The sequence below is a fragment of the Jaculus jaculus genome, chromosome 2 (assembly GCF_020740685.1).
Source record: "Jaculus jaculus isolate mJacJac1 chromosome 2, mJacJac1.mat.Y.cur, whole genome shotgun sequence".
Lineage (NCBI taxonomy): Eukaryota > Metazoa > Chordata > Mammalia > Rodentia > Dipodidae > Jaculus > Jaculus jaculus.
The window spans coordinates 77310663-77337020 of NC_059103.1; the positions used below are offsets into that span (position 1 = coordinate 77310663).

The 26358-nt window shown below is 39.0% G+C and overlaps 1 protein-coding gene across 9 annotated transcripts in view; it reads left to right on the plus strand.

Moving 5' to 3' along the window:
- The first annotated feature begins 9806 nt into the window (after positions 1-9806).
- Ccser1 (coiled-coil serine rich protein 1) overlaps positions 9807-26358 on the plus strand; it is a 1182362-nt gene continuing 1165810 nt past the window's right edge. For all 9 annotated transcript variants that reach the window (XM_045143121.1, XM_045143122.1, XM_045143123.1 and 6 more), the window contains exon 1: positions 9807-9870. The gene's annotated coding sequence lies outside the window, so the exon portion shown is untranslated. The remainder of the gene's footprint in view (positions 9871-26358) is intronic.

The following is a 26358-nucleotide window of genomic DNA, read 5'->3' on the forward strand; positions in this document are numbered from 1 at the left end:
GGTCTGTTAGTAGAAACTTACTCTGAATATAGATTTGTCTTCCTCACAAATATTCTGACTGTCATCTGTGAACTTATAGAACACCTTTGTATTTATACTAATTATTTTGTGTTGCTGTGACAAAATACTTGATAGAAACAACTTAGACTGATTTATTTTTCCTTACAGTTTGAGACGGTTTAGTTCATGGTTGTTTGGCTCTGTAAACTTGAGCAGAACAATCAGTAGGGCAATATAATAGAAAAAAGCTGGTCACTTCATGGCTGACCAGGAAGAAAAGAATGAGACAGAAAGGGATAAGATGCCCCCTAGCAATCTACCTCCAGTGATTTCCTAGGCCTTACCGCTTAACATTTCCAGAACTTCCTGAAATATCACCACCAACTGGGGACTAAACATTGAGATGATGAGCTTATTGGAATCATTTCACTTTCAAACCATAGTAGTACCATCACTGGTATTTCAGTATTGCCTATGATTCAGAAACATACATCACATCAAAAGAAGTATGGCAGGGGACCCATGCTTGTGGAATTCACTGGTCTTTGCATCACAGTGAATAATGTACAGGGCTGGAACAAGGTTCTCCAGAAGTCTGTATCAACTCTGAGTTTTCCTCTGATACATGGTGCTGCTTCTTTAGTTCCTAGGAATCAAGGTCCAATAATCCAGGTAAAAACAGAGTTGATATCACTCATCATTACCCTTTATGACACATGATCTACAGTTTTGCTTTTCTGTTACTGTTACTTCATGATCTCATGGCCTACAGGTCTCAGTTCCATAAGGAGGAAAGCTTCCACCAGGAGACACTGAACTGGAAGACTGCTGCTGGACCACTTTTGGTTCTTCAATCTTCTGAGTCATCAGGTCAAAAAGTGTTATGGTCTTTGCTGTTATAGTTCATTTGGACTATCAAAGATAGTGTGAGATGCTGGGTGTGGTGGTGCACACTGTTAATCTCCACATTAGGTAGGCAGATGTAGGAGGCTTGCTGTGAGTTCAAGGCCAGCCTGGGACTACAGAGTGAAGTCCAGGTCAGCCTGAGCTTGATTGAGACCTTACCTTGGAAAACAACAATAACAACAAAAACAAACAAAACAATTGAGTAAAATGCTCTCGGATGTCTTACTACATTCTTGTTGCTTCTTGATAGGAACATGCTCTGACAACTGCATTAGTAATTTCTTCATCATGTGAACATCACATAGTATACTTTTACAAGCCTAGATAATGTAGGTCTGTCAGTGAATTGATCTAATCAATAGATCCAGTGTTTACCAAGATGTATGAGGCTGCTGCTAGCATAACAGTGATACTCATTACCATAACTTTTCATTGTGTGTGTATGTATGATGTGGCTATCTATGTATGTGAATGCAGGCAAGTATGTACTATTGTGGTCATGTAGAAGTCAGGGGATCACCTCCTCTGTCAGTTCTTGCCTTCCATCCTGTTTTGAGGCAGGGTCTCTCCTGTTGTTTGATGTTGCTTTTACAAGAGTAGCTGATCCACAAACATTCTTCTGTCTCTGCCTCTTTCTTCACAGTAAGTACACTAGAATTATATATGCTTGTGCTGTGCTACTGTGTTCATGTGGGTTCTGGGAATTCAAACTTAGGTTGTCAAGCTTGCACATAAAGAACTTTGGGCACTGAACTATCTCCAAGGCCCAGAGTAACATCTTTGTTTTTTAAAAAAGTAGTTCACTTGATGAATACATAGTATAATTAATATATAAAAATAGCATAGTGGTTTATTATAATTTTCAATATTAGGTATTGTGCATAATTTTATGCAATATATTTTTATATGATTGGCAATGTACTATGTTTTTAAGACTACTGTCATTACATATAAATAAGTGATGGTGGTGACACATTACAATGGCTAAGATGTCACCAGGCAGATATAAATGTTCAGCATCATTATAATCTGAAGGGACTACCACCTTATATGCTGACTGCAGATGGAGCTGCGGGAGTGTTGTTATGCTACACATGACTGTTTCAATGGAAACATTGAACATTACTATTCCTAATATTGGACTTACTTGAAATCTTCAAGACCAATTTGCTTGACGATTTGGGTCCCTTCAAATTTTACTTTTCTGTTATTTTAAATAAAGAATAATATATTTTATAGATACTAAGGGCAGTGTCCCTGCCCTGAGAAGCTACTGTGTGAAGATCTGGAGTTGACCACTAAGTTGAAATAGATACTGGTATCAGTCGGGGCTCTCTAGAAGAACAGAACTGAGAGAATGAATGTACATTTAATAAGAGGTTTTGTGGATTAATTTATATGATATGAGCTTGGCAGTCTAACAGTGGGTGGTTACAAACTGTAGAGTTAGAGAACAAGTAGATACTCAGTTCACAAAATTGGATGCAGGCTGGAAATTCAAAGAATCTTCTAGATGCTCAATTCACAGGCTGGGTTCCAATGTTTCCAGATGACACCTAGATATAGACACACGCATACACCTGTGAATAGCAAGGAGAGCCTGGCAAAAGCACATATTAGTGAGTAGCAAGAGAAGGTAGACAACAGAAACCAGTTCCATATTCATAGCCTCCTTATATGGAGAATCTCATGGGAAGAGCTGCCTACTCTGGAGGAAGGACTTTCTTGCTCAGTATTCCTTCCTAGAAACACTTTTACAAACCCCACAGTGCTGGAGAGGCTAGGGCCATCCAACAAGGAAAGTGAGTCTATGGGAGCCAGGGGGAGAATGTGGGGGTTTAAATGTGAAATATACCCCATAGCCTCATGAGTTTGTGAGCCTCATATTCCATCTCCGGCTGGTAGAGCCCTTAGGAGATATAGCCTTGCTGAAGGAGGTGCGTCAGTGGGGGCGGCCCAGTACTTAGTTGAGTTTCACCCAGATAGGTGCTAGGATGTGAGCCAGCTTCCTGCTTGTGCCATGCTTCCCCTGCCATGATGAAACTTCCTTTTGAAACCATAAATCTGAAATATACTCTTTCCTCCCATAAACTGCTTGTTTGGATTTGTAGCAGCACTTAGAAGGTAATGGCAAAGAGCCTTTTGAGGTCAGGAGCAGAAGGTGAGTGGTTTAAATGTGAAATGTCCCTCATAGGCACATATATTTGAATACTTAACTACCAGCTTGTGGCACTGTGAGAAGTTGGTGGAACCTTCAGGAGGTGGAGTATTGCTGGAGGAAGTGTTATACTGTGGGTGGGCACTGAAGCATTATAGCTAGGCTCCAATTAAGCGCTGCATACTCTCTGCTTCCTTACTCTGGCAAGATATAATGCAGGCTTCAGTCCCATCTGTCATGCCTTGTTCACCATGATGAAATTTCTCCCTAAAATTATAAGCTGAATTAAATCTTTTCCTGTCATAAACTACTGTCATTTGGGTATTTGCTCACGGCAAGGAGAAAGCAATTGATACACTAACCAACATGACATTGTCAAGAGAAAAATAAAAATAAAGTTGATTTTCAATAAATTTCTGAATGACAATTACTTGTTAAGTTTAGTTGTACCATTGGTGATTATAATTCTCATTTTTAAAATCAGTTCAGAAAATGACCAGAGACAAAAATTTAAGTAAAATAAAATATTTCAAATGGCTATTAAATAATAATGCATATCTACTATACAACTTTCAAAAACAACAGACACATAAAAAAGCAATGATACATACAACTCCTTATTACCCATTATTGTGCTTCTACTTGGGATATAATCATAAGAAAATCTTTCATGATCCCACCACTGGCTTTTAGTCTTATGGTACATAAGACAGCATCCAAGGTGATAGAGTTACAATAGCTCTTGTGACAACTACTTTTAACTGCACTTGATCAGATCACAAATCAAATAAGAGATATATCTCTTGGACTTTTGTACCAAACTGTGAGGGTGTTTCCAGGAAGGATTTAACTTTCCACAGAATGGCCATCTGTTCTAGAGAACAAGGATAAAGTAAATGGTACTTACATGACCTAGGAAATCTCCTAACATCATGTACACTCACTTACATTGATTGAGGCTATCACAGAGGTCTGCAAGGTTCATGAAGTGGGGACATAACCCTGAGCATTCAAACAGTGATAACATCACATTGTAAGAAGTGTGTGGGAAATTAGTGACAGCCTTAGCTAAATATGTAGCTATGTGGTAACTGAATATCCCTTATCTCAATATGCATTTTTTAAAAACAAATGTTAGCATTTGAAGGGAAAAAAGGTAGTGCATTGAAAAGCATTGTTGCACTCCAGCAGCAGGTTGGGGATATCAGTATATGTGATTATAAAATATAAGTGCACATAATAAATTACCCAATAACAAATGTCAATAATACCCACTAGCTTTAAAAGTAGCCTAAATTCGAAAACCTGCAGGATGTTAAAAATAGGGAGTAAGAATTAAAAAAAAATTGAGACTTTTGTTGATAAATATGCTACTTTAGAATTTTTTAGTATGCCATTAACTTGAAAGACATTCTTTTAAAAAATTCTGTGTGTGTGTTTATGTTTGTGTGTGCACGTGTGTTTGTGTGTGAGTGTGGGTTCGTGCATGCCACTGTGCACGTGTGGAGGTTAGAAGGCCACTTTTGGGTGACTGAGGCATGGTCTCTCATTCATCTCTCTGTTCACCGGACTAGCTACTATACAGGCTCCTAGTAAATTCTGTCTTATGCTCCCATTGCACCATCAACTGGCTGGGATTATAAAAGACTGTCAATATATCTTGCTTTGCCTGTGGGGTGTGGAGATCAACTAGGGTACTCAGGCTTGAGGGGCAAGTGTTTTATCCATTGAACCATCTCTTCAGCACAAAAGACTTTATTGCTTGTCAGGAGCACTTACTCAATATATGTAGCACAGACAGAAGTCACCACATGTTTTACAGTTTGGTTTCCTGGATATATAAATGATAATTACTAGAATATTATTATTCATCCAGACAAAAAAATGCAGACAAATTTTCTGGTAGAGAGTTAAGTATTAGATTCTTAAATTTCTCTCCAAGGAAGACAATTAAATTAAATTGTAAATAAATATAAAACATTAAAATTTGCTTCCATCAGATACTGGTTGATTGCATTAAAAATTTAAAAAATGTTCTTCACCTTCTATACTTGATCAAAAATAACTGAATCTCATTAGTGAGTGAGCCAGATCTAAAGAAAACACACTTCAACTTATAAAGGCATAAACAATTTATTACCGAGGTTAAAAATTTATCCAAATTGTGTAAAGAATTGGCAGAATTAATATGACTTGTAATATATCCAATTTTATAAGTCTAGATTTCATAAGATTTTTATATAGATGACAAAAACTAGGATATATACTTTTCACATTTTAATTACAATTCACATGTCTGTATCTCCTGCTGTGATGTTTTGTTGTAAAGAAATCCCATTTGCGAAACTGCCAGTACAGAAGCTGACAGATGGTAAGGCCAGTTTCCAGCCTACTGTGGTACTGGTTTAATATGGTTTAGACGATTTTATTAGCATTGTTTGCTTACTGAATACTTAAGTCATACATAATACTTTCCTCTTGCAGTTTTGTTTTATTTCTTCTTCTGTTCTAACTATATCTGCTCAGCATGATTTATACCCATGTTTAGCGTTGGTTTTGAATATTATCAACCTACTGGTTTTAAGGATGATTTAATTAATAATGTACTTAAAAATATGTCTACTTATATTTGTTTGAATAGAATTTATATGATCACGTAGATTGTGGTGTTAATTTTAGTAGAAAATCTCAAAGCCCAGTTTGTTGGCTGTAACCCATATATTATAGATATTAACAAATTAACTCAGTAATTGGGTTGATTTTTTAAAAAAAAATGGTACAATTGAACAAAAGCAAATATTCAGGCATGGAAATTATATCATGTGAAGGCAAGAAGTCCCGAAGCTATCTTCTTAAAACCTTTATTAGGTGAGGCATAAACTTTTACCTCCTGTCACTACCATAACTATTTTGGCTCTGTAAAATGGGTAATTTCTTCTGGAAACCTGCAACAACTTCAGTGGCTGTGTCAGAGAGGTATCTCAACATTCTTAACTTTCAAACCTCTTGCTATTGTGGTTTTAGAATGATGCTACTATTTGATACCAGAACACATTAGCCTAGATACAAGAAGATTGGCTTACATTTTCCTAACTGTCTTGTTCCCAAGCCTGCCTTACAGGATGAATTCGAGGTATCTGTAGCTTGCAGATCAAAGAAAGTTCATGCAGTGAATGTTTTGACCCAGTAACCTGAGTTTAGCTTCTGCCTAGGTTTCTGTGTGAATAGACCCAGCTGTCCTGTCTCTGGGTAGAATTTCTAACATAGAAAAGGACCATTTATCAAGTAATACTTAACATTACTAAATTTAGTGAGAGATGTTTCCTTCTCTATTGTGCCAGTCTACCTGACACCTTATCCCAATTAAGGCTTTCCCACATTAGAGTAGATTTTTTGGTGTGCCTCAGACCCAGAACTAGAGTTGAGTTCATCCTTGCCTCATCCAGCACTTCATGTTTCCTTGTCTTTAAACAAGTGTCAGTTTCAGCCTGGATCTGAATTAATTGCTTCTGTTTTTCTGATGTACCCACGGGCAATTTTCATGTGACAATAGTCAACATCACTTTTAGGTACCACTACTTGGGAATTTCTGATTTGGCTTTTTCCTACAGTGGGAATTCAGTGCACATAAGGGGCACAGATATAATTGGCAACCTAACTTTTCTGCTTTCATCAGATTGTGCAATGCCAAATCTTCATTGAATGTGCCAGTTAAATGCACGTGGGACCCCAAAAGCAGCAAGCATACAAGAGATGAAAATGAACAAATTGGAAAGAGTCATTAGCTTTCTGTTTTCATATCACAACAAAAATTATATCAGCGAATGTATTGCAAATTGGAAAATTTGACTTGAAACATTAAGTAATCTTAAAAGAGAATAATTCATTTGCTGAACTTCTCAAATGTTCATTAGAGCTTATAAATGAGGTTTCTAGTGCAGTTTTGGGAAAAAACATACAAAATACAAATAAATCTTTTCCAAAATATATACTAGGATATATATTTTCACATGTATTTTGGACTGGTATGTATGAATTCTAAACTTTATTTATAAAGAAAAAAGCAAGAAGATATTAGCTTTATTTAATATCTTAATGAAAAAAGGCAATCACCAGATTGTCATGGTTCTCACAAATTATAAATGAAATTTGCAAGTGTGAAAAATTATAATCAGTCACAGTTAACCAAAATAACCTTGAAATATCTGGAATAATTTTGAAGTGTGCATTATAGAGTCATAATCAAAGAATCACTATTAATGACAAGGGCATAGAGAAAATACAGAATCAAAACAATACAACCACCCATATTTGTCTACAGGGTTGAGCACTGTCTTTCAAAGGCGGACAGAATCTTTTTAAAAGGTCCATTTGCTGATGGAAATGTTAAAAACTGTTCTACAAAATTTCCATTTGCAGTGTTTCTCCTACCAAATATTGTAAAGAATAATTTGCTAATTTTTCACCAATTAGTTTTCAAATCCTTGCCTACTCCTAACAATTGACCATGGTGTAAACCTCTCTTGCATTATAAAAGGAAGAGAAAGGGCCTGCCAGTCAGTTTCTTCCACAATGTTCAACAGCTCCACAGTGATTCTGGAGATTTCAGCTGACTCTGATGTTCTCACCAAAGTAGAATAATTCAGAATTCTAGCTGCATTACTTTACTTTTGCATGATCATAGACTGACTAGTTCACAGATACTGATCTGCCAAATCAAGGAAATAAGAACAGCTACTTCTTAGGGCAATTAAATCCCAGCATCCTTTGTTGGCACAGTATCCATTCTACAATGCTTACTCAAAGAAGTTAGAACATTCCATACTCATGTGTTACTGATATATTTGTCTTCTGGTCCTTTTCTAGTTATTTTGCTGTCACTTATTTCCAGTATCACATTGTTTTTTAAATACTCCCACTACTAGCTTTTCTTTTTTAGGTATTTATCATATGTTTCAACCATTTTCAGTGGAATCTAAATTCACTGCATGAGACAGAAGATTCTTTGGAGGGCATCCATTTGAAAAAATGTAAAACCTACGTTGTTGTTATATGACAAAAATCTTAAAGAAGTAACAGTGGTCAATAAACCATAAAAGAAGATATGAAAAATACAATGTCAGCCTTATTCACCTCTTTCGTCTTCTAAATATTATCTTGATTTTTCACATTTATGTAGATGAAAAAAGTTTTCTCACATTTGTTGCCCCAAAGCAGATTTAGTCTCATGACCAGATAGATATAGATCAACCACAAAAACTCATTCATAAAAGTATATCTTCGTTTTAGCCCCTAAATAACCACATTTCAGAAGTCAGACTCACCAGTTAGATTATACAGAACACACATGCATAAACACATACTTGTGAGAGAAAAGTAGATTGTTTAATTTCTCCAAGCTGTTTCCAAAGAAAGCCATGCACCAGACACACCTCAAACCATAATCTAAGCAAGAAGTTTATGAAGATTTCGAGAGATTTGAACTCAGTGCAATAAATTTAATGTTATGGATGCATTATGTACCTTGAAAAGGTCCTATAATTTAGCAGAATTCCACTTTTTTTGAAACATTTAAGCTTCACATTAAAGTGTTTATATCTAGCAGCTGTAGAGTCTGCTACAGACATAAATATAAGGGATGGTGATAAAGGAGAGAGAGGATGGGTAAGCAAGAGTTGGGGACCCACCAGAAACCTAGGAATCGAAGCTGTGCAAGAGGAGAGGGAATGAAGGGAATATAAGGCAAGGCACAATAATATCAATTCAGTCTTCTCCATCTCTATATTGGTACATTTTCTGCAGGGTGCCATAAATTTGGTTTATGCCAAATTGGTAGCCTGCTCTGTTTGATTCTCAGGTCCACAGGCAGGAACTCAAGTTGCACTATGGTGACAGTCCCAGGGCTTCCATTATTTTATAGGGGAGTTAAAAGGCTTCAAATGGTCACTGAGAGGCGTGACCTGCTTAAAAGGAAATAAGGCAGGTTCCTTCCTTGTTACATTGTTTGCAAGCGAGCTGTCAGGGTAAGAGCGGGGCAGGTGACAGAGAATAAACGGAGAAAGAACATCACAGAACACCTCAGTGGCGGAAGGGGCAGGAAACCCCCTCGGTGGCGGGGAGCGTGGCCGGGGTCACCGCGGCTTCTCCTCATCTCCCGGTTCCGTCCTGACCTGCCCTTGCCTCTTGGCCTCCAGGTGCCCGGGGCGGCCGCAGAGAAGCCAGCCAGAGCCAGCGAGCCCCGGAACGAAAACTCCGCAGCGGGCCGGGGCGTGCGCGGGGCCCCGGGAGAGTGTGCGTGCGTGGAAGCCGGCGACGCGGTGGGCCGGCGCCGCCCTCGGGCTGCTCCCGCGCTCGGAAGGCCGCGCGGCGCCGCCCTCCTCCCGGCCCGAGCGCGGCCTGCCGGGGAGCTGGCCCTCGGGTCACACCGGGCACCGGCGCGGGGAGGCGCCTCCCACGTCCACGGCCCGCCCCCGCCGGCGCCGCTCACCGCCGGCGGTCGCCCACCGCCGCCCAGCCGCCGCTCGCTCAGTTCTCGCCCTCCGCCCCTCCGCGCTGCTCGGCCGCGCATTTCTGTCTCATTTATTTCGCTCCGCTCTCCCTCCTCCCTCCCTCGGCATGACTGACTGGGGAGCGGCGGCTCCGGCGGAGCGGCTCCGGCGGCGCCGGCGCGAGGAGCCGGCGGCTTATTAACGGCCGCCGCTCGCCCCGGGGAGAGGAGCGGAGCCCAGCGCCGCGGCGGGCGGGAGGGCCGACGAGGGACCGGGAAGGGCGCCCGCGGTCCCGAGGAGCCCGGCGGAGCCCTCCAGGTAGTACCCGCGCCGGCGTCGGCAGTGACCGCGCGGCAGGTGACCGCGCCGGGCCGCGCGTCCCGGGCTGGGCTGGGCTGGGCTGGGCCGGGCCGCCGGCCCTCGCGCCGTGGGGACCGGGCTGGGGGGGGGGGAGGCCGCGGGGACTCGGCGCGGCCGTGGCCTCGGCGCTCCGGCCACTGCGTGCGCGGCTCCGGGGGCCGAGCGGAGGGAGCGCGGCCGCCCGCGGGGGCCGGAGTTGGCGGGGCCGCGGCCGCTGCCTCGCGCGCCCCGTGGCCCGTGGCGGGGCGGGGACGGCGGGGGAGGGCAGGGGACGGTCGGCGTCCGTGCCCCGGGGAGCCTCCGCGCCCGAGCGCTGCCGCCCCGCCCGCTTGTCCTCGGGCGCCCGGCGTCCCGGAGCGGAGCGGAGCCCTCCCCGAAGGTGGCAGCCGTGGCCACTTGCAGGGAACAAATTGCTTTGTGGTGACGCGTCGCGACTGGGGCTCCCGGAGTGTGTGTGTTGTGTGTGTTGTGGGCACGCGCGGCTGTGAGGGAGCTCCCGGTGGGCGCTCCGGTCTAATGAACGTGATGGTTCCCCTGACGGACGGGAAAGTCAGCCTGAACTGCGACTGCCCGTGGCTCCCAGAACCCGCGTCCTTGGCCGGCGTCCCAGGCTCTCCCCGCACCGCGCCGCTGCGCTCCGTGCCCGCCCGGGCGGGGTGGCGGTGCGCGAAGCGATGGCACAGGGATTTGTGAATGGCGCTTCTCCGCGCAGGGCGGCTGAGCCGCGCTCACGGGTGGTGTCCAGAGTGAGAAGAAAGGCTATTTATGGCAAAGAGTTGTGAAATTCCTTGGGCTTTCCTTCAGTGTCTTCTGTGCCAATCTCAGAATTACAGGCAATTCTGTTTTTTTTTTTTTTTTTTCCTTTATCTCCTTGTCCTGGATCCTGCGCTATTAATAATAGCAATCAATGGAAGTCTGAACATCACTTATATTTTTCTAGGTAGAAATGAGTGATTTCTAGGAGCCGCGGTTCTCTTTCCCGGTTCCCAAGAGTTTGGTTCTCTTACCTATTCAGGTCTCCACTAGAATACACATGAAGAAAATACCTGCTGGGTGTCAGCAGCTTTCACTTCTGAAATCTTCCCAGTTGAGTACTTTCCTGTTGAAATATGGCACACACTCCCTATACTCCCCACCCTTAAGGGCTTTTAAAAATAGTATTCACATACTTAAAGCCGTTTTACTAAAAGCTGCGGGGAAGATGGAGAAGCAGACACCTGAGTCTATTATTACTCACTCTTTAAAAACTTGTTACTAGCAAAGATCTAGAGCACTTTTAACATAGGCTGCAAAGTAGCTTGTTTGGTTTTCTCTTTGTACTTGCTTTATGATAGGTGCAAATTACAAGGGCATGATTTGAAGCTTACAGAGAACTCTGGACAGTGTCTTTCACAATGCTAGAGCACAATTATATTGGTCCTTCAAAGTAGCTGACTGTGTTTCTACAGAACTGCTGACTGGACTGTGGATGTAGAGCAGCACCTTTACTTAATTTTAACTGAAAGGTCCCGAAGTGTCTGTCAAGCACAACGTTTTGTACTCATATCTTCAATAATTTCACAAAGAAGAGAGAAGGTAGTCAGCTTATCAGAGTGATTGATCGTCATCTGATTTAATTAGAAAGCTTGACAAAACCCTTTAGATTAAGATACCAGTTGTTTGAGAGAAACCCAGTAGGAAGTAGTCCTTGTGGGAAGGAAAAAGTTAAAGATTGAAATTTTTTTTTTTTTGAGGTAAGATCTTACTCTTGCCCAGGCAGACTTGGAATTCACTATGTAGTCTTAGGCTGGCTTCAAACTCCCAGCCATCCTCCTTCCTCTGCTTCCTGAGTGCTAGGATTAAAGGTGTACACCACCACAACTGGCAAGAGTTGATATTTTGACTTGGTTATATTCATGTTAGTTTAAGATGTATTCTCAACAATGAAGCATCTGCACTGTCCATTACCCATAGAGATAACTAGAAATTAAAATTGAGGGCTGGAGAGATGGCTTAGTGGTTAAGGCATTTGCCTAGAAAGCTTAAGGACTCATGTTTGACTCTCTAGATCCCATGTAAGCCAGGCGCTCAAGGTGATGCAAGTGCCTAAGCTCACACATGTGCACAAGATGGTGCATGCATCTGGAGTTTGAGTTCAGTGGCTGGAGGCCCTGGCATGCAAATTTTCTCTCTCTCTCATTAAAAAAATGCAAAAAAAAAAAAAAAGAAATTGAAATTGTATCAGTGTGACTATTGGATATCATATTTATGAATAATTTGGTTTTGACTTGTAGAATTGAAACATTTTTTAAAAAACTTTTTTGGGGAGTTTGTATTTTAAGGTAGGGTTTTACTCTAGCCCAGGCTCACCTGGAATTCACTATGTAGTCTCAGGGTGGCCTTGAACTCATGGTGATTCACCTACTTCTTCCTCCCAAGTGCTGTGATTAAAGGCTTGTGCCACCACGTCTGGCTTGAAACATGTTTTTTTTTTTTTTTTTTCCTGTTATCTAAATGCTCTTAATTATACCATGGCATATTTTATATTTTTAAAGTAACAGTTATTCAACACATTTTCATTTCATTTCAATATTTATGATAAAAAAGACTACCTTGTGCAAGAGGTTTTTCTAGACATTTTGGAGAAACATAGGAGCTTCCTTATATACTAGCCTTAAGGAACTACTGGCCAGTTTGAAGGATTTGATGCTCCTGCTTGAGCACAGAGTTAACAAGTCATGACAGTAAGAGATTGCATGTCCAATTGACTACAGGAGTGCAGAGTTTGACAGCAACATTTCATATTGGATTCTGCCTATAATGGCTTTGATAAATAGGTAAGGCTGACTCTTATCTTGAAGAGTGAGTAGAATGAGTAGACAGCGCATGGAAAGACTTACAAGGTACAACATGAAAATACCTTGGGGGCTGGAGAGGTTAAGCGCTTGCCTGTGAAGCCTAAGGACCCCAGTTTGAGGCTCAATTCCCCAGGACCCATGTTAGCCAGATGCACAAGGGGGCGCACACCTCTGGAGTTCGTTTGCAGTGGCTAGAGGCCCTGGCACGCCCATTGTCTCTCTCTCTCTCTCTCTCTCTCTCTCTCTTTCTCTCTCTCTCTCTGTCATTCTCAAATAAATAAATAAAAATGAACAACAACAACAACAAAAAAGAAAATATCTTGGAAATTGGGAAAAGAAAAAAGCCATAAGGGAAGACAAGTTTCCTTTGAAATCTAATTATTTTGTCAAGTGGAAGATGAGTCTGTTTTTGTTGTATAACTTTCCATACATTCTATTTTTGGATTTCAATGTCAGTGTTTCTATGCTTGAGAAGACAAATATTTGTGTGTGTGTGTATGTGGAGTGTGTGTGTATATAGTGTATGTATGTGGGTGCAGCTGCATATACCCTATGTGTATGCATGAAGAGCCAGTGTAGAATGTCAGGTGTCTTTGTCTGTTGTTTTTCCCTTTTGTTTCCTTGAGACGGAGTCTTTCATTGAACCTGCAGCTGCAGCTCTCTGGTCAGATTTGGTAAGCAGCAGGTTCAAGCTCTGGCAGTTCTCTCTTTCTGACCCCCTCAGTACTCTGGGGTTACAGCTGTATGTGGCCACACCCAGATTTTTATGTGGGTGTTAAGGATTGAACTCAGGTTCTCATGCTTATGCATCAAGTGCTGTTTCCCTTGAAGTGTCTACCCAGCCCACAAATCATTATATACCCTTTTAAAAAGCAAGTTACACATGTACTACAATGATCGTGAAATAGAGTACTTGTAGAGGAAAGGTGTTTTAAATATTTGATTATATCCACATCATGCTAAAGTGTTGAATTTTTAGTAATGACAAGATTGTACAGTTCAACCTCTTTATGTTGGAGTGTTTTGAATATGTTCTTATTTAAACATCTAAGGAAAAGGGATTTTTTAAAGTGTAATGATGTGTAAATTAACAGTACTAATGAACATTCATTAAAGTTGAACATTTTATCACGTATATGCATTCCCCATTAAGTAAGATGTTAACTATACTTATTTCTAAGTTGTTAGATTTGTTAGATAGGTTAGACTTTATTTAAAATTCTTATATGAATTCACCTAACATATCATATACTTTACATTATTTGTCATGCATATAAAGCTATAATACTGGGCTTGTAGGGATATTAACAATAATTCAAAAGATCTTTTACCTATCTCTTGGTCCTGTCTATCTGTTTTCTAAATTTATTTTTATATAAGCAAAATATTTTTAAAATGAATTTATTCATTTTACAAACACAAGGGAAAACATTACACTTGACTCTGCAACTATCTGTTCACTGTGACAACCCAGAAGTATGTTAAACTGACAGTAAAGAAATTGTACCAATATTAGATGACTTTCAATAGCTAAATGGAATCACTTTCAGATTAGTTGAGTTAAAAGATTTTCGTAAGTGTTGTTGTTGACATTGCATAGATAAGGATTATTACAAAAGCCAAAGCCTATTAAATAAGAATTTTCATATTCATATAAGAATATCATGATTTCCATCATTGTCAGGGTGCAACTCAGACTGTTACATGGTCCATTTTGAATTTGGTTTTGGACTAGATGTCATAGGTATAACATTTGATAATGTAATCTTAACTGCTATATGATTGACAGCATCTGTGTGATTTCCCTATTGTATCGTGATGAAATCTGACTGCTTTATATTGAGATTCTAGACTTCTATCTTCACTCTGCAAGGGTGCCAGTTAACAACATAAAATGAAGATAGGTGAGAAAAGTAGAAGTGAAAGGCAGACAGGTTGAAGGAACACACTGTAACAAAAGAAGCACACTTCAACAAGGACTTTAAGGTGTACAAATATAAAGCTGGCCATCTTAGACCACAACAGTATTCTTGATTCTAAGATATTCTTGTTAGTCTTATCTTTTTAAATATTTATATATCTATTGGAGTGAGTGAGTGAAAGATACATATACATATACATATATATATATATAGAGAGAGAGAGAGAGAGGGAGGGAGGCAGACAGGCAGGCATAAAGGTGCAGATAAATAGATGGATGGATGGATAGATAGATATATAGATAGATGGACAGACAGAGAGACAGATAGATGGATGATAGAGCGAATGGGCATGCCAGTGCCTCTAACCACGGCAAACAAACTCCAGACAAATGTGCTACCTTCTGCATCTGGTTTTGAGTGGGCACTTGTGAATTGAACTCAGGTTCCTAGGCTTTGCTGGTAAGTGCCTTAACCACAAAACCATCTCTCCAGCCTCTGGCAGTCTTATCTTAAACATTTAAAGTCACATTGTGTTTTAGGTATTTCTATTTTTTGTTACTTTTCTTTATTTATTTGAGAGCAACAGACAGAGAGAGAAAGAAGGGGGGGGGGGGGAGAGAGAAAGGGAGAGAATGGGCCCGCGAGGGCCTCCAGCCACTGCAAATGAACTCCAGACGCGTGCGCCCCCTTGTGCATCTGACTAATGTGGGTTCTGGGGAACTGAGCCTTGAACCGGGGTCCTTAGGCTTCACAGGCTTAACCTCTAAGCCATCTCTCCAGCCCTTGGTTTAGGTATTTCTATATGAACTAAATTAAGAGAAAATGATAGTGGCCAGCAATATTTACAAGCATTGTTCGTATGATATTATAACTTGTTAAAAGATTTCCACTCAGGGGTTGGAGAGATGGCTCAGCAGTTACATTGCTTTTGTTTTGCAAAGCCTGATGGCTAGGGTTCATATTCCCAATATTTACATTAAGCCAAATGAACAAAGTATCACAACTGTCTGGACTTTATTAGCATTGACAAGATGCCCTGGCATGTCTATATCCCCTCTTCCTCTCTCTCTGCAAATAAACAAACAACTAAATAAATATATTTTTTTTAAAGTTTCCACTCAGATCCACCTAGTGTGCATTGTGTGAGCTCAATCATCCCTTTTTCCTAGCCGCCTTTTTGTATAAGTTGCTCTATAGTGAATTGAGTTCTTCTACCTTGTGGTACTTATTGCAGTTTTAACATTTAATGTATTTTGGGGTTCACTTAATATCATGTTATCAGAGTTTAGCAGTGCCCAATACATCAGCACCCTATGAATATTGGCAGACTTAATATACAGATAAACAATTGTTATATTCTTCTACTCCAAAGAAAGTCATTTTAAGAAAGATTTAAAAATAAAGCAAGTCAGTGAACACATGCAAGTATACATATCCTTTCTTTATATTTTGGAAGCCATGAAATACTATGTTGTCAACCACAGTATCAGTGGTTACAGTGAATGTAAGACTTCTTATATTATTTTTTTTATTTTTTTATTGTTTGGTTTTTTGAGGTAGGGTCTCACTCTGGCTCAGGCTGACCTGGAATTCACTATGTAGTCTCAGGGTGGCCTCGAACTCTCAGCGATCCTCCTACCTCTGCCTCCCGAGTGCTGGGATTAAAGGTGTGCGCCACCACGCCTAGCTAAGACTTCTTATATTATGAAGAGTTTATATGCTATGTCACATGATTCTTCTAACATTATAAAGATAAGGAACCTTTGTCTGTTCTATGGACTACCAGACTATCTAGGTCAAAGTGATATTTTGTATTATATGATAGGAAAGTTAAACCTGGGTATTGGGAGATGGCTGAGTTGGTAAGAGTGCTTGCTAAGGAAGCATGAGGACCTATGTTCAGTACCCAACATCCATGTACAAAAAGCTAGACATAGCCGGGTGTGGTGGTTTGATTCAGGTGTCCCCCATAAACTTAGGTGTTCTGAATGCTAGGTTCCTAGCTGATGGAGATTTGGGAATTAATGCCTCCTGGAGGCAGTGTATTGTTGGGGGTGGGCTTATGGGTGTTATAGCCAACTCCCCCTTGCCAGTGTTTGGTATACTCTCCTGTTGCTATTGTCCACCTATGTTGGCCAGGGGGTTATGTTCACTCTCTGCTCATGCCATCATTTTCCTTGCCATTATGGAGCTTTCCCCTCGGGCCTGTAAGACAAAATAAACCTCTTTTTTCCCACAAGCTGCTCTTAGTTGGGTGATTTCTACCAGCAATGTGGACCTGATTGCAACGTCAGTAATGCCTGTAACCCCAGCACTGAGAAGGGGGTAGAGATAGGAAATTTCTGGGGCTTCTTGGTCATACTGAAAAATGGCACAAGATCCAAGTTCATTGAAAGACCCTGAATCAAGGAAATAAGGCAGAAGAGAAAGAGAGAGAGTAGGATACCTAATTTCCTCTTCTGATTTCCTTATATGTGCACACAACTGTGCTTGCATCACATATGTGCATACATCATTCATACCAGATCTCTCTCTCGTGCGTACACACACACACACACACACACTACACCCAAAAATAGATCTATCAAACCAACATACAGAGGAAGTTTGAAGGTGTATATGTTATTTTTCATTTCTAATTTGACCGAAGGCCCAGGAATGTATGAATGTGACCTGCCTGGCCGCTCCCATCTTCAGCCTGTTGCTCTGGCTTCTTGGGAGAGGAGAATAGGCAATAAAGAATTTCATAGTAATATATCCTTCTTCTCATCACTGTTTTTTTTAAACAATATATGCCCGTAGGCCTATTCACTCACAGTTATTTTATTTGCTAAGAATCTATACTTTTTAATGAGAAGATAAGACAGATAAAGTATCATTTTGAGAATGTGTGCCTTTATGCAGAAGTTGTTCAATCATTGAATATTTTGTCCATATTTAGAGGAGTATAGCTTTGGTTTTGGAAGAGTTCACAAATTGAACACCTCTCTCAAAAATGATTGACACCAGGTACAATTTATGAACATCATTTTCTTTTCCCATGAAAAGAAAGTTGTTTATATGCTACTGTCAGACTCAGTTTAGCTTTTTATTTTTAGCTTTTAACATTAAATTTAATCTATATGTGGGTTTAATAATTGTCAAAGTGTTTTTAGTAAAAGTTCTATTACTAAAAGGCTGAGCCCATGGAAGTCCATGAACAGTCAAATTTGTTTAGTTTGCAGTCTTCTACAAGACTCACTGCATAAAGTCATATGTCTTATGTGTTCAAGTCAGTCAATACTGTGAATAAATTTAAATTCATAATAATGTTGAAATAAAAAATAGCTTAATATCTCACTTGGGGCTTTTTTGTTGCATTTATTACAATCTGTTTTTGTTAATAGAGCAGTTTAATGATTAACTTACTCTCAGTCCAGCCCCGATTCAGCAAAATTTCCCCTGAGCAGTAGGAAGTTTAACTGGTTTATAGCCTAGTATTCTAGAAGTTACTATCAAAAAGTTCTGGTATTCAGTTGTAGTTTTACACCATAATGGTAGTAATCAGGTGTTTTTCTTGTAAATAAAATTTAATTATCACTTTTTTCTTCTTCTTTTAATCTTAATAAATTTCCCAGTATCTCCATTTTTCCTAGCATTGGGGCAAAGTTTTCCTTTTCAATGGTCTTCTCCATTTCTTTAGAAACTGGACCTCTTCCTGGACTGAAACAACTAAATGTCTTGGACCCTTTTGTCTGTGAGCAGATCCTAAAAATATCACCTATGTCTTGTATCTTAAAACATTAGCAGTCCTTAGAGATATGCTGCATTTCAAGTCTTTCATAGATTGCCATGATGCCAAGATTTATGGCATATTGCCACATCCTTAGATCCTCAGACTTGGGCTGAAGTATTTATAGTTGGGTCTTGATGCTTTCCAGACCACAGTGCAAGTTGATTGCCAGCCTATGACAATTGCCAGACTGCTTCATTGTGCTTCATGAAATCTTTCATTATTCTTAGTCATTGGAAACAAATATTTTGTAAATGTTTATTAGGTATAAGTCAACCTGTTTAAAAAAAAAAAAGAGAGAAAGAAACTCCTGTAGTATAACTTAAAGTAGAGATTGTCAGTAATGTAAGGTGATTCCTGAACAACTTAACCCATGGAAGTAAAGCACAAGTTAGCTCTCTCTCTCTCTTTCTGTGTGTGTGTGTGTGTGTGTGTGTGTAATGTGCTGTGTGCATCTTTAGAGCTTGTCTGCTTCTGTTTCTAGGAAGTCAAGTTTTCTTCCTTTTGGCATGTGTGTATATGTCCATGTGTGTAATTGCAGCCACATGTGCGTAGTGGCACCCCTGTGGAAGTCACAGGACAATTTATGGTGTCAGTTCTCACCTTCCAACTCTCCAATTGTCTTCTTTCATTGATGAAACAACACTGTCTATGCTCAGGAGGTATGTAACAAACTGGATCTACTACCCAGTGTAGTTTGAGTGTTTTAGTGATATACCTTCTTACTATCCACATTGAAACTTATTTGTCAGATGTATGCCCCTTTCCTCCAATAAGAATACTTTTTTGGAAATAGTTAAGTATTGTAACTCTGTCAAGGTTACTGTTGTGTCTGAGTGTGTATATGTATGTCCGTGTATATGTGTAGACTTGTTTGTTATTATAAAAGTGGCAAAATATTAATACAAACCTGTATTGTTCTCAAATCCACCTAAGCCAAACATGGGAGGTCTTTTTATTTTCTCAAGTCGTCGTCCTCAATTTCTTTCTTGAGTGTTTTTATGGTTTCACTGTATAGGCCTTTCACATTTCTTAGTTAATGTTATTCAAAGGTATTTTTTTTGTTGTTGTTGCTATTGAAAATGGGATAGTATCACTTATTTCTTTCTCTGTATCTTTGTCTTTTGCATATAGAAAGGCTACTGATTTTTGTGCATTGATTTTGTATCCTGCTACTTTGCTGAAGGAGTTAATCACCTTTAAGAGTTTTGAGATGGAGGCTCTCTGTTCTCTTATGTATAGTAACATGTTGTCTGTGAATAGAGCTAACTTAACTTCTTCCTTTCAAATTTGTATCCTTTTTATTTCTTTCTCCTGTCTTACTGCTTGAGCTAAGACTTCCAGTACTATATTGAAGAGCAGAGGTGAGAGTAGATACCCCTGTCTTATTCCTAATCCCAATGGCCGAGCCAAACATGAATGGCAGAAATAAATACAAATGTCAGCCTTGAGCCCTACCATTCTGGGCAGTTATTGTTAATACTTTTAGCATTGTTTATTTTATTGATATATTAGTTACATGAGAGTAGTCTGAATATGTAACCTGTGACCAGCTATTGCTCCTTTCTAATATATACCCCTTTTTAGGATATTTGGAGAAAATATGAAAGATAAACATATCAGTATATCAGGAATATCACATGAGCAGGCTAGGAGAAGGAAGAATATATCTCTAAGCTCAACTCAGTCACACTTAGAAAGGTCGATTTAGAGTAATTTATTTCTGGCAATGGTTCAGTAAGTTTCACAGATAACAAAATCAATGTTTGTATTTAAGTATTCTTAAATTTTCAAGAGAATATTATATATTAGACAACTTAAGTGCAATTATTTGACTTGTTTATAAAATATATTAATAAGTAAATGCTAATTATACTAAAATATTCATTAATGAATAATTTAAAAGCTTTAATTTAATATGATTTCTACCTAGTGGAACTTTCAATGTTCAATTCAAATGAAAATTCAAGGAAGCTCATCTTAATCCCATGCTAGAAGTCTATTCTGAGTTCTGGTAATAGCCTGTGTTGTTACTATTAAATATCCACCCAAAGCCCCATAATTCATTGCTTGCTTGTGCTTCATGCCCTATGAGGGAAGCAATTTTAAATTCTATTTTCCTTCCCTAGAAACAGGTGATAAGATATCAGTGAGGACTGAATGAATAAATGCACTGCTGCCTCAGAGAGACTTAAATGTTGCCCATTTTGTGTGAACTGCTTTGCATGCAAGCATGGCTAGGCTCACTTTTAGTACTGCCCTCCCTGACTAGTTCATACAGTGAGTATTTATTCTTAATTTGGAACTCATTAATCTGCAATGACTAAACGTCTCAAAGAAAAGGACAGGAGGTACTGTGGCATTTGTACCTTATACTTCTGGGACTTAGTGTGGAATAAGGAAACAAGAAGAGCCAGTTGGCTTAGTTGAAGGACAAAGTTCAAAGAGAGTCATATTGTCTTTTTCTTAAACCAGAATCCATGTCACCTTCACTTTCTAAGCAGGTCCTGGGTTGTGATATCTCTTATTTGCTACAGTCCAGAGTATAATTTTTCTTTTTCTTTTTCTTTTCTTTTCTTTTTTTTTTTGAGGCAGGGTCTCATTTGAGCCTAGGCTGACCTGGAACTAAGGGTGGTGGTGGTTCAGGCTGGCCTCTTATTCACAGTTTTCATCCTACTTCTTCCTTAGTGCTGGGATTAAAGGTGTGTGCTGCCATTTCCTGCTACCTCAGATTGACATTTTGAAATATATGTAAAGTTGGAGTTTGTTGACTTCTTTTTATTGAACTAGGGACTTTTTTTTCCCCTGTATGCCACACAGTATGTATTTATCTCCAGGGTCGAGACCTCTCCCTGACCCTGCCAAGGAGGGAACAAGGGACCAAACCATCTTGCAACTAAACCCTTTTATTTACATATATAACATGTTATCCCTCATGATATGAACTTAACTAATCAGTCACTTTATATGATACTAGAAAATTGTATGCCTCTATCTCTCATCTATCTATCTGTCTGTCTGTCTGTCTGTGTCTGTCTGTCTATCTAATCTATATCAATCATCTGCCATCTATCTACCTATGACCTATGTAGGGACATCTTGAGAATAGGTTTGAAACAGTTGTTTTTTTTTTTTTTTTTGGTCTGAATTTCCTGTATTAGAAGTGCCTAAACCACAGAAAACCATAGAGAACATTGTGTGGCCTTTATGTGGGGAATATTTCCACTTTACAGTTCTGCCTTTTATGTTATTCATTTTTCATGCTTTTGAAGCAGACATACTAAATAATCTTACATTTCTGTTTCCTGTTTTATGCTTTCCTTTTTTTTTTTTTTTTGGTTTTATGTTTTCCTTCATGTATTGCTAACAGAAATGTTTCAGTAATGAAGCATAGAGGGAAAAACTGCAGTTCTTAGTAATTTCTTCCCTTGGGAGCCCACTTGTAGAGCTCAGAAAAATGATAGTAATTCAAAATAAATTAAATAATTTATTAATAATTAAATAAATTAAATAAGAGACTTTTAAAGTGTAAAACAAAAAAGCTCAGAAATATCTATACCTATCCTAAGTAAACTCAGGGTTTGGAAAGCTAATAATATTTTTTGCTAAAAATTTGGAATTATTACAAATAATACAATCATTATTGATTTTACTTGTTGAAAGTCACTAGTGTCATTTTTCTGGTAACACTAAAACTTAAACTTATAAAAGCTGTGACTATTATATCTAGAATAAAACAGCTTTAAAATAGTTTCAAGAATGGTTATTAATGTTCAGACAGACTCTGAATTTTTTTTTTTTAAATCAAAACTGTTAGGAAACAGTGCACAATGGATTGATCATGTGAATCATTTGTGTGGTATCCTACATATTGTGATGAGAACAGTAGGATCCTTAGCATAAAGCAAGCTTAGCATTTGGTAACTAAAAGTGATGCTTTGCTCTCATTTAGTGTGGTCATGGAAAGAGAGGACTCTAATATGATTATAGTCTCTTAGAACAAAATAGAGCAGTTCAAACACAAAAATATTCTGTTAAAAATATTTGGGTATTTGGGGGGCTGGAGAGATTGCTCAGTGGTTAAGGAACTTGCCTGCAAAGCTAAAGGACTCAGGTTTTATTCCCCAGGGTTCGCATAAGCCAGATGCACAAGGTGGTGTATGCATCTGGAGTTTGCAGCAGCTGGAGGCCCTGGCATACCCACTCTATCTCTCTATCTGCCTCTTTCTCCCTCTTAAATAAAATAAAATAAAATAAAATAAAATAAAATAAAATAAAAATTTAATAGAAAATATTTTTGGAAAAGTTTAGTGCTAGAGAAATGTCTTAAGGCACTTGCTTCCAAAGCCTAAGAACCCAGGTTTGCTCAGTACCCACATAAGCCAGATGCACAAGGTGGCACATGTGTCACCAGTTTGTTTGTAGTAGCTGGAGGCTCTGGTGTGCCCATTCTCTCTGTCTGTATCTGCCTGTCTCTCAAATAAATAAAAATTTATTAAAAAATGTTTGTCTGGAATTTTTTGACATTAAGCCAACATTGGACCAGTTTTTCTAAATGTGTATGTATGGACATACACAAGCATACAGCAATGTTATTTTTGTGTGCATGTATATACACGCACGCATGTAGTGGGCATGCATTAGTGCATGTGTGGTCATTGTGAAAGCACCTATGTGTGTAGATGTGCATGCACGTGTATGTATGTCTAAGTCCAAGGGCAAAGTTGGGTGTTTTCTACAATCACCTTCCATCTTACATTTTGAAACATGGTCTCTCTGTGAACCTGGGTCTTACTGATGTTTTTCATATTTATTTATTTATTTATTTGAGATAGAGAGAGGGGGAGATAGGGAGTGAGTGAAAATGGGTGCACCAGAGTTCTCTAGCCACTGCGAATGAACTCCAGATGCATGTGCCAACATGTGCATCTGGCTTATGTGGAACCTGGAGAATCGAACTTGGGTCCTTAGGTTTCACAGGCTAATGCCTTAACCGCTAAGGCATCTCTCCATCCCCTTACTGACTTTTTTCTGCACTGGCTAGCCAACAAGTCCCAGGGATACCCTTGTCTCTACCTCCTCAACACTGGAATTACAGATGTGTTCCCTTACTCCTGTCTTTTACCTGTTGAGGATCCAAACTCTGGTTCTTATGCTTGTACAGCAACCACTATACCCACTGAGAATGTTGTTTCTTGTCATGACACCTATATTGTATAACTTGCTCTAATGATTTTGAGTGGGTACAGTCTATTTTTAAGGCGTACCAATCAGTCATGATTTCCCCATAAACAGATACAGTAGAACCTGTGCTTGCCTGTCTATTCATCTATCAAAAGATTCATTTGGCAGCAGCAGCTCACCCTACTGCAATATGCAAGGTGGACCTGCAGGCTGGAAACTTAGGGTCAGATATTTATGCTGTAGTACTATGGCTCCAAAACCTCAGGATCTTCTTTTGAGGTTTTTTTAATTGCTTGCATGAGACCCACCCAGATTATGGAAAATAACCTGCTTTATGTAAAGTTAATGATGGCAATTAAGAAACATATCTGTAAAATCCCTTTATAGCAGCATCTAGGTGGGGGATGAGTAAATAAATGTACTCTATAGACTTGCCTAGCTGGCCATAAGATTAACCATCACAGAATGTCAAAAGAAATGTGTTAACAAGATGTTTCTATTTTGCACAGTAATTTAATTATGCTTATCTTTCACTTGGCCAGCAATATTTTAATATTGCTCAGTTGTTGGCATACTTAAACACAGATTCATTCTTTATTTTGTGTTGCCATTATTAAGCATATAAATGAGTAAACAGAAATCACAAGGGAAGTAAAAGAAAATGAGTAACAGGCTATATTGTTTAGGTGTTTTAATTGCAGTTGAATAACAACAACAAACATAACTACATAATAAATAAATTCCACCAGTAAAATTGTGCATTTTCAATTTTGACACTTAAAAATCATTTTTTTTTCACATGCATAGTCAAAAAGTAAGAGAGGGCAGAAAGATTGTTAGAGCCACAAGTTGGGACATTATGCACAGAAAGATTGCATCTTCCCCATAACTGATGGCCACTCCCATAACACATGACCCACATTCCTCATGGGGATGACCTGCATCCCCAATGAGGAGGGTCCCCTTGGAAAAGGGACAGGGATGAGGGAAAGGATGGTACCAACATATGCTGTTTACATACTAAGTATGTCCATAACTAATAAAAATAAAATACATATGTGAAAAGGGAACCTAACTTGTATCAAGTGTTAATATACTAGGCTATTGTGCTTATTATTTTATGTACATGTGAAATTGGATTATGAAAGTATGCCTGTCCACTGCAAGTCAACTTCATTTAGACAATATTGGCTCTGTATACATTCATTTTAGCATGTTAAAGGGATTGTATCTCTATTCAACCTTACCAAGAGTAATTCAATTTACTGTGCTTTTTAAGGTCTGACAATTAAACCATCATATTGTACTGATAGATTTTTCTCTTAATATATTATATATAGATTTATTGGATATAAATGGGTGTTTTCTAATGCCATTTTCATAATCTAAAGCTACATTGTGATTCTGTTTCCTTATTCATCAATAATAGACTTTTTTTGTCTCAGTGTTAAAGTCCTTTATAAGCTTAAACTCAATACTGACATAGATCTACTTTGTTAAGTTCTTGTAATTTACAGTACCCTTATACACTCAGCCTATGCATTTAACCTTTTGTAAATTTCATTTGTCGTTAATGGGGTAACTATGATACTTTCCTTGAGGACTTAACCTACCTGGGGAGTTTCCTTTGTTCCACTTTTGAGTAGTGAGCTATACCTAGTTGGCACTCAACAATTAAATACATGCATTTTCCTGTAATATGAATTAGCTCGTACATAATGGATGGATAGGGGGATAATGCTAGTCAAATGTGGATGCAGATTCTTGTGTGATTCCTCCAGGTAACACCTGCTGAATGCAAAGTATATAATACAGGAAAATCCAAAGTATAGTAGAGGGCAACAGTAGTGCCATGTATTTATCCTACGTTTTATATTGTGGAGGGGATGTAATTTTAGATTTAGAAATGCTTATTAAGCCTCAACCTTTCTTTATATGCCTTTTAGTTAAGACCACTTCCCCCTTTTTAAAAAATGGGAGATAATGGGCTTTTAATTTTTTATTGCATATGCATGTATGTATGCATATTCATATGTTTGGACATGTGTATATAGGGACTAGAGGTTGATATGGAGTGTCTTCCAAAATATCTCTCAACTTATTTACTGAGGTGAGGTCTCTCACTGGAACCCAGAGCTCTCTGGTTAAGTTAGTCTAGCTAGTCAGCTTGTCTTGTCTCAGGGATCCAGGGATCCCTTGCCTCTGGGATACAGGTGGGCTGCCCTACCCACTTATCATTTATTTAAGTCCTAGGGATCTGAACTTGGGTCCTCACGATTTCTCAGCAAGTGCTTTATCCACTGAGCCATCTCCTCTCCCTCAAAATGGCTCTGATATTATTTATTTTCTTTAGTAATAATTTTCCTATCACTTAGGACTTTTGTAAGTTTGTATTTATGATCTTGGTTAGAAATTTGGGTTGTTGTTTGTGATTTTGTCAGTGTTTTGCTTCAGCTCCACTTTTTGGGATATGCTTTGTTTAGTCATAGTTCACTTTTCTGAATAGAAGACTATATATACAGCTGTTTCAGGAATCAAACAAATTTATTTTATATCACATGATATTTATTTCACATTCATTATTTTAATTTGCTATTGCTAATGGTGGATGTATGGAAAGTGAACAAGGTTTACAATGTAATGTATATATTCTTAAGTCAAACCCTGAGAGTTCTATTCTTAGTTAAAGTTGGAAAGAAAGACAGTAAAAAGTAATTGTGACTTTAATGCT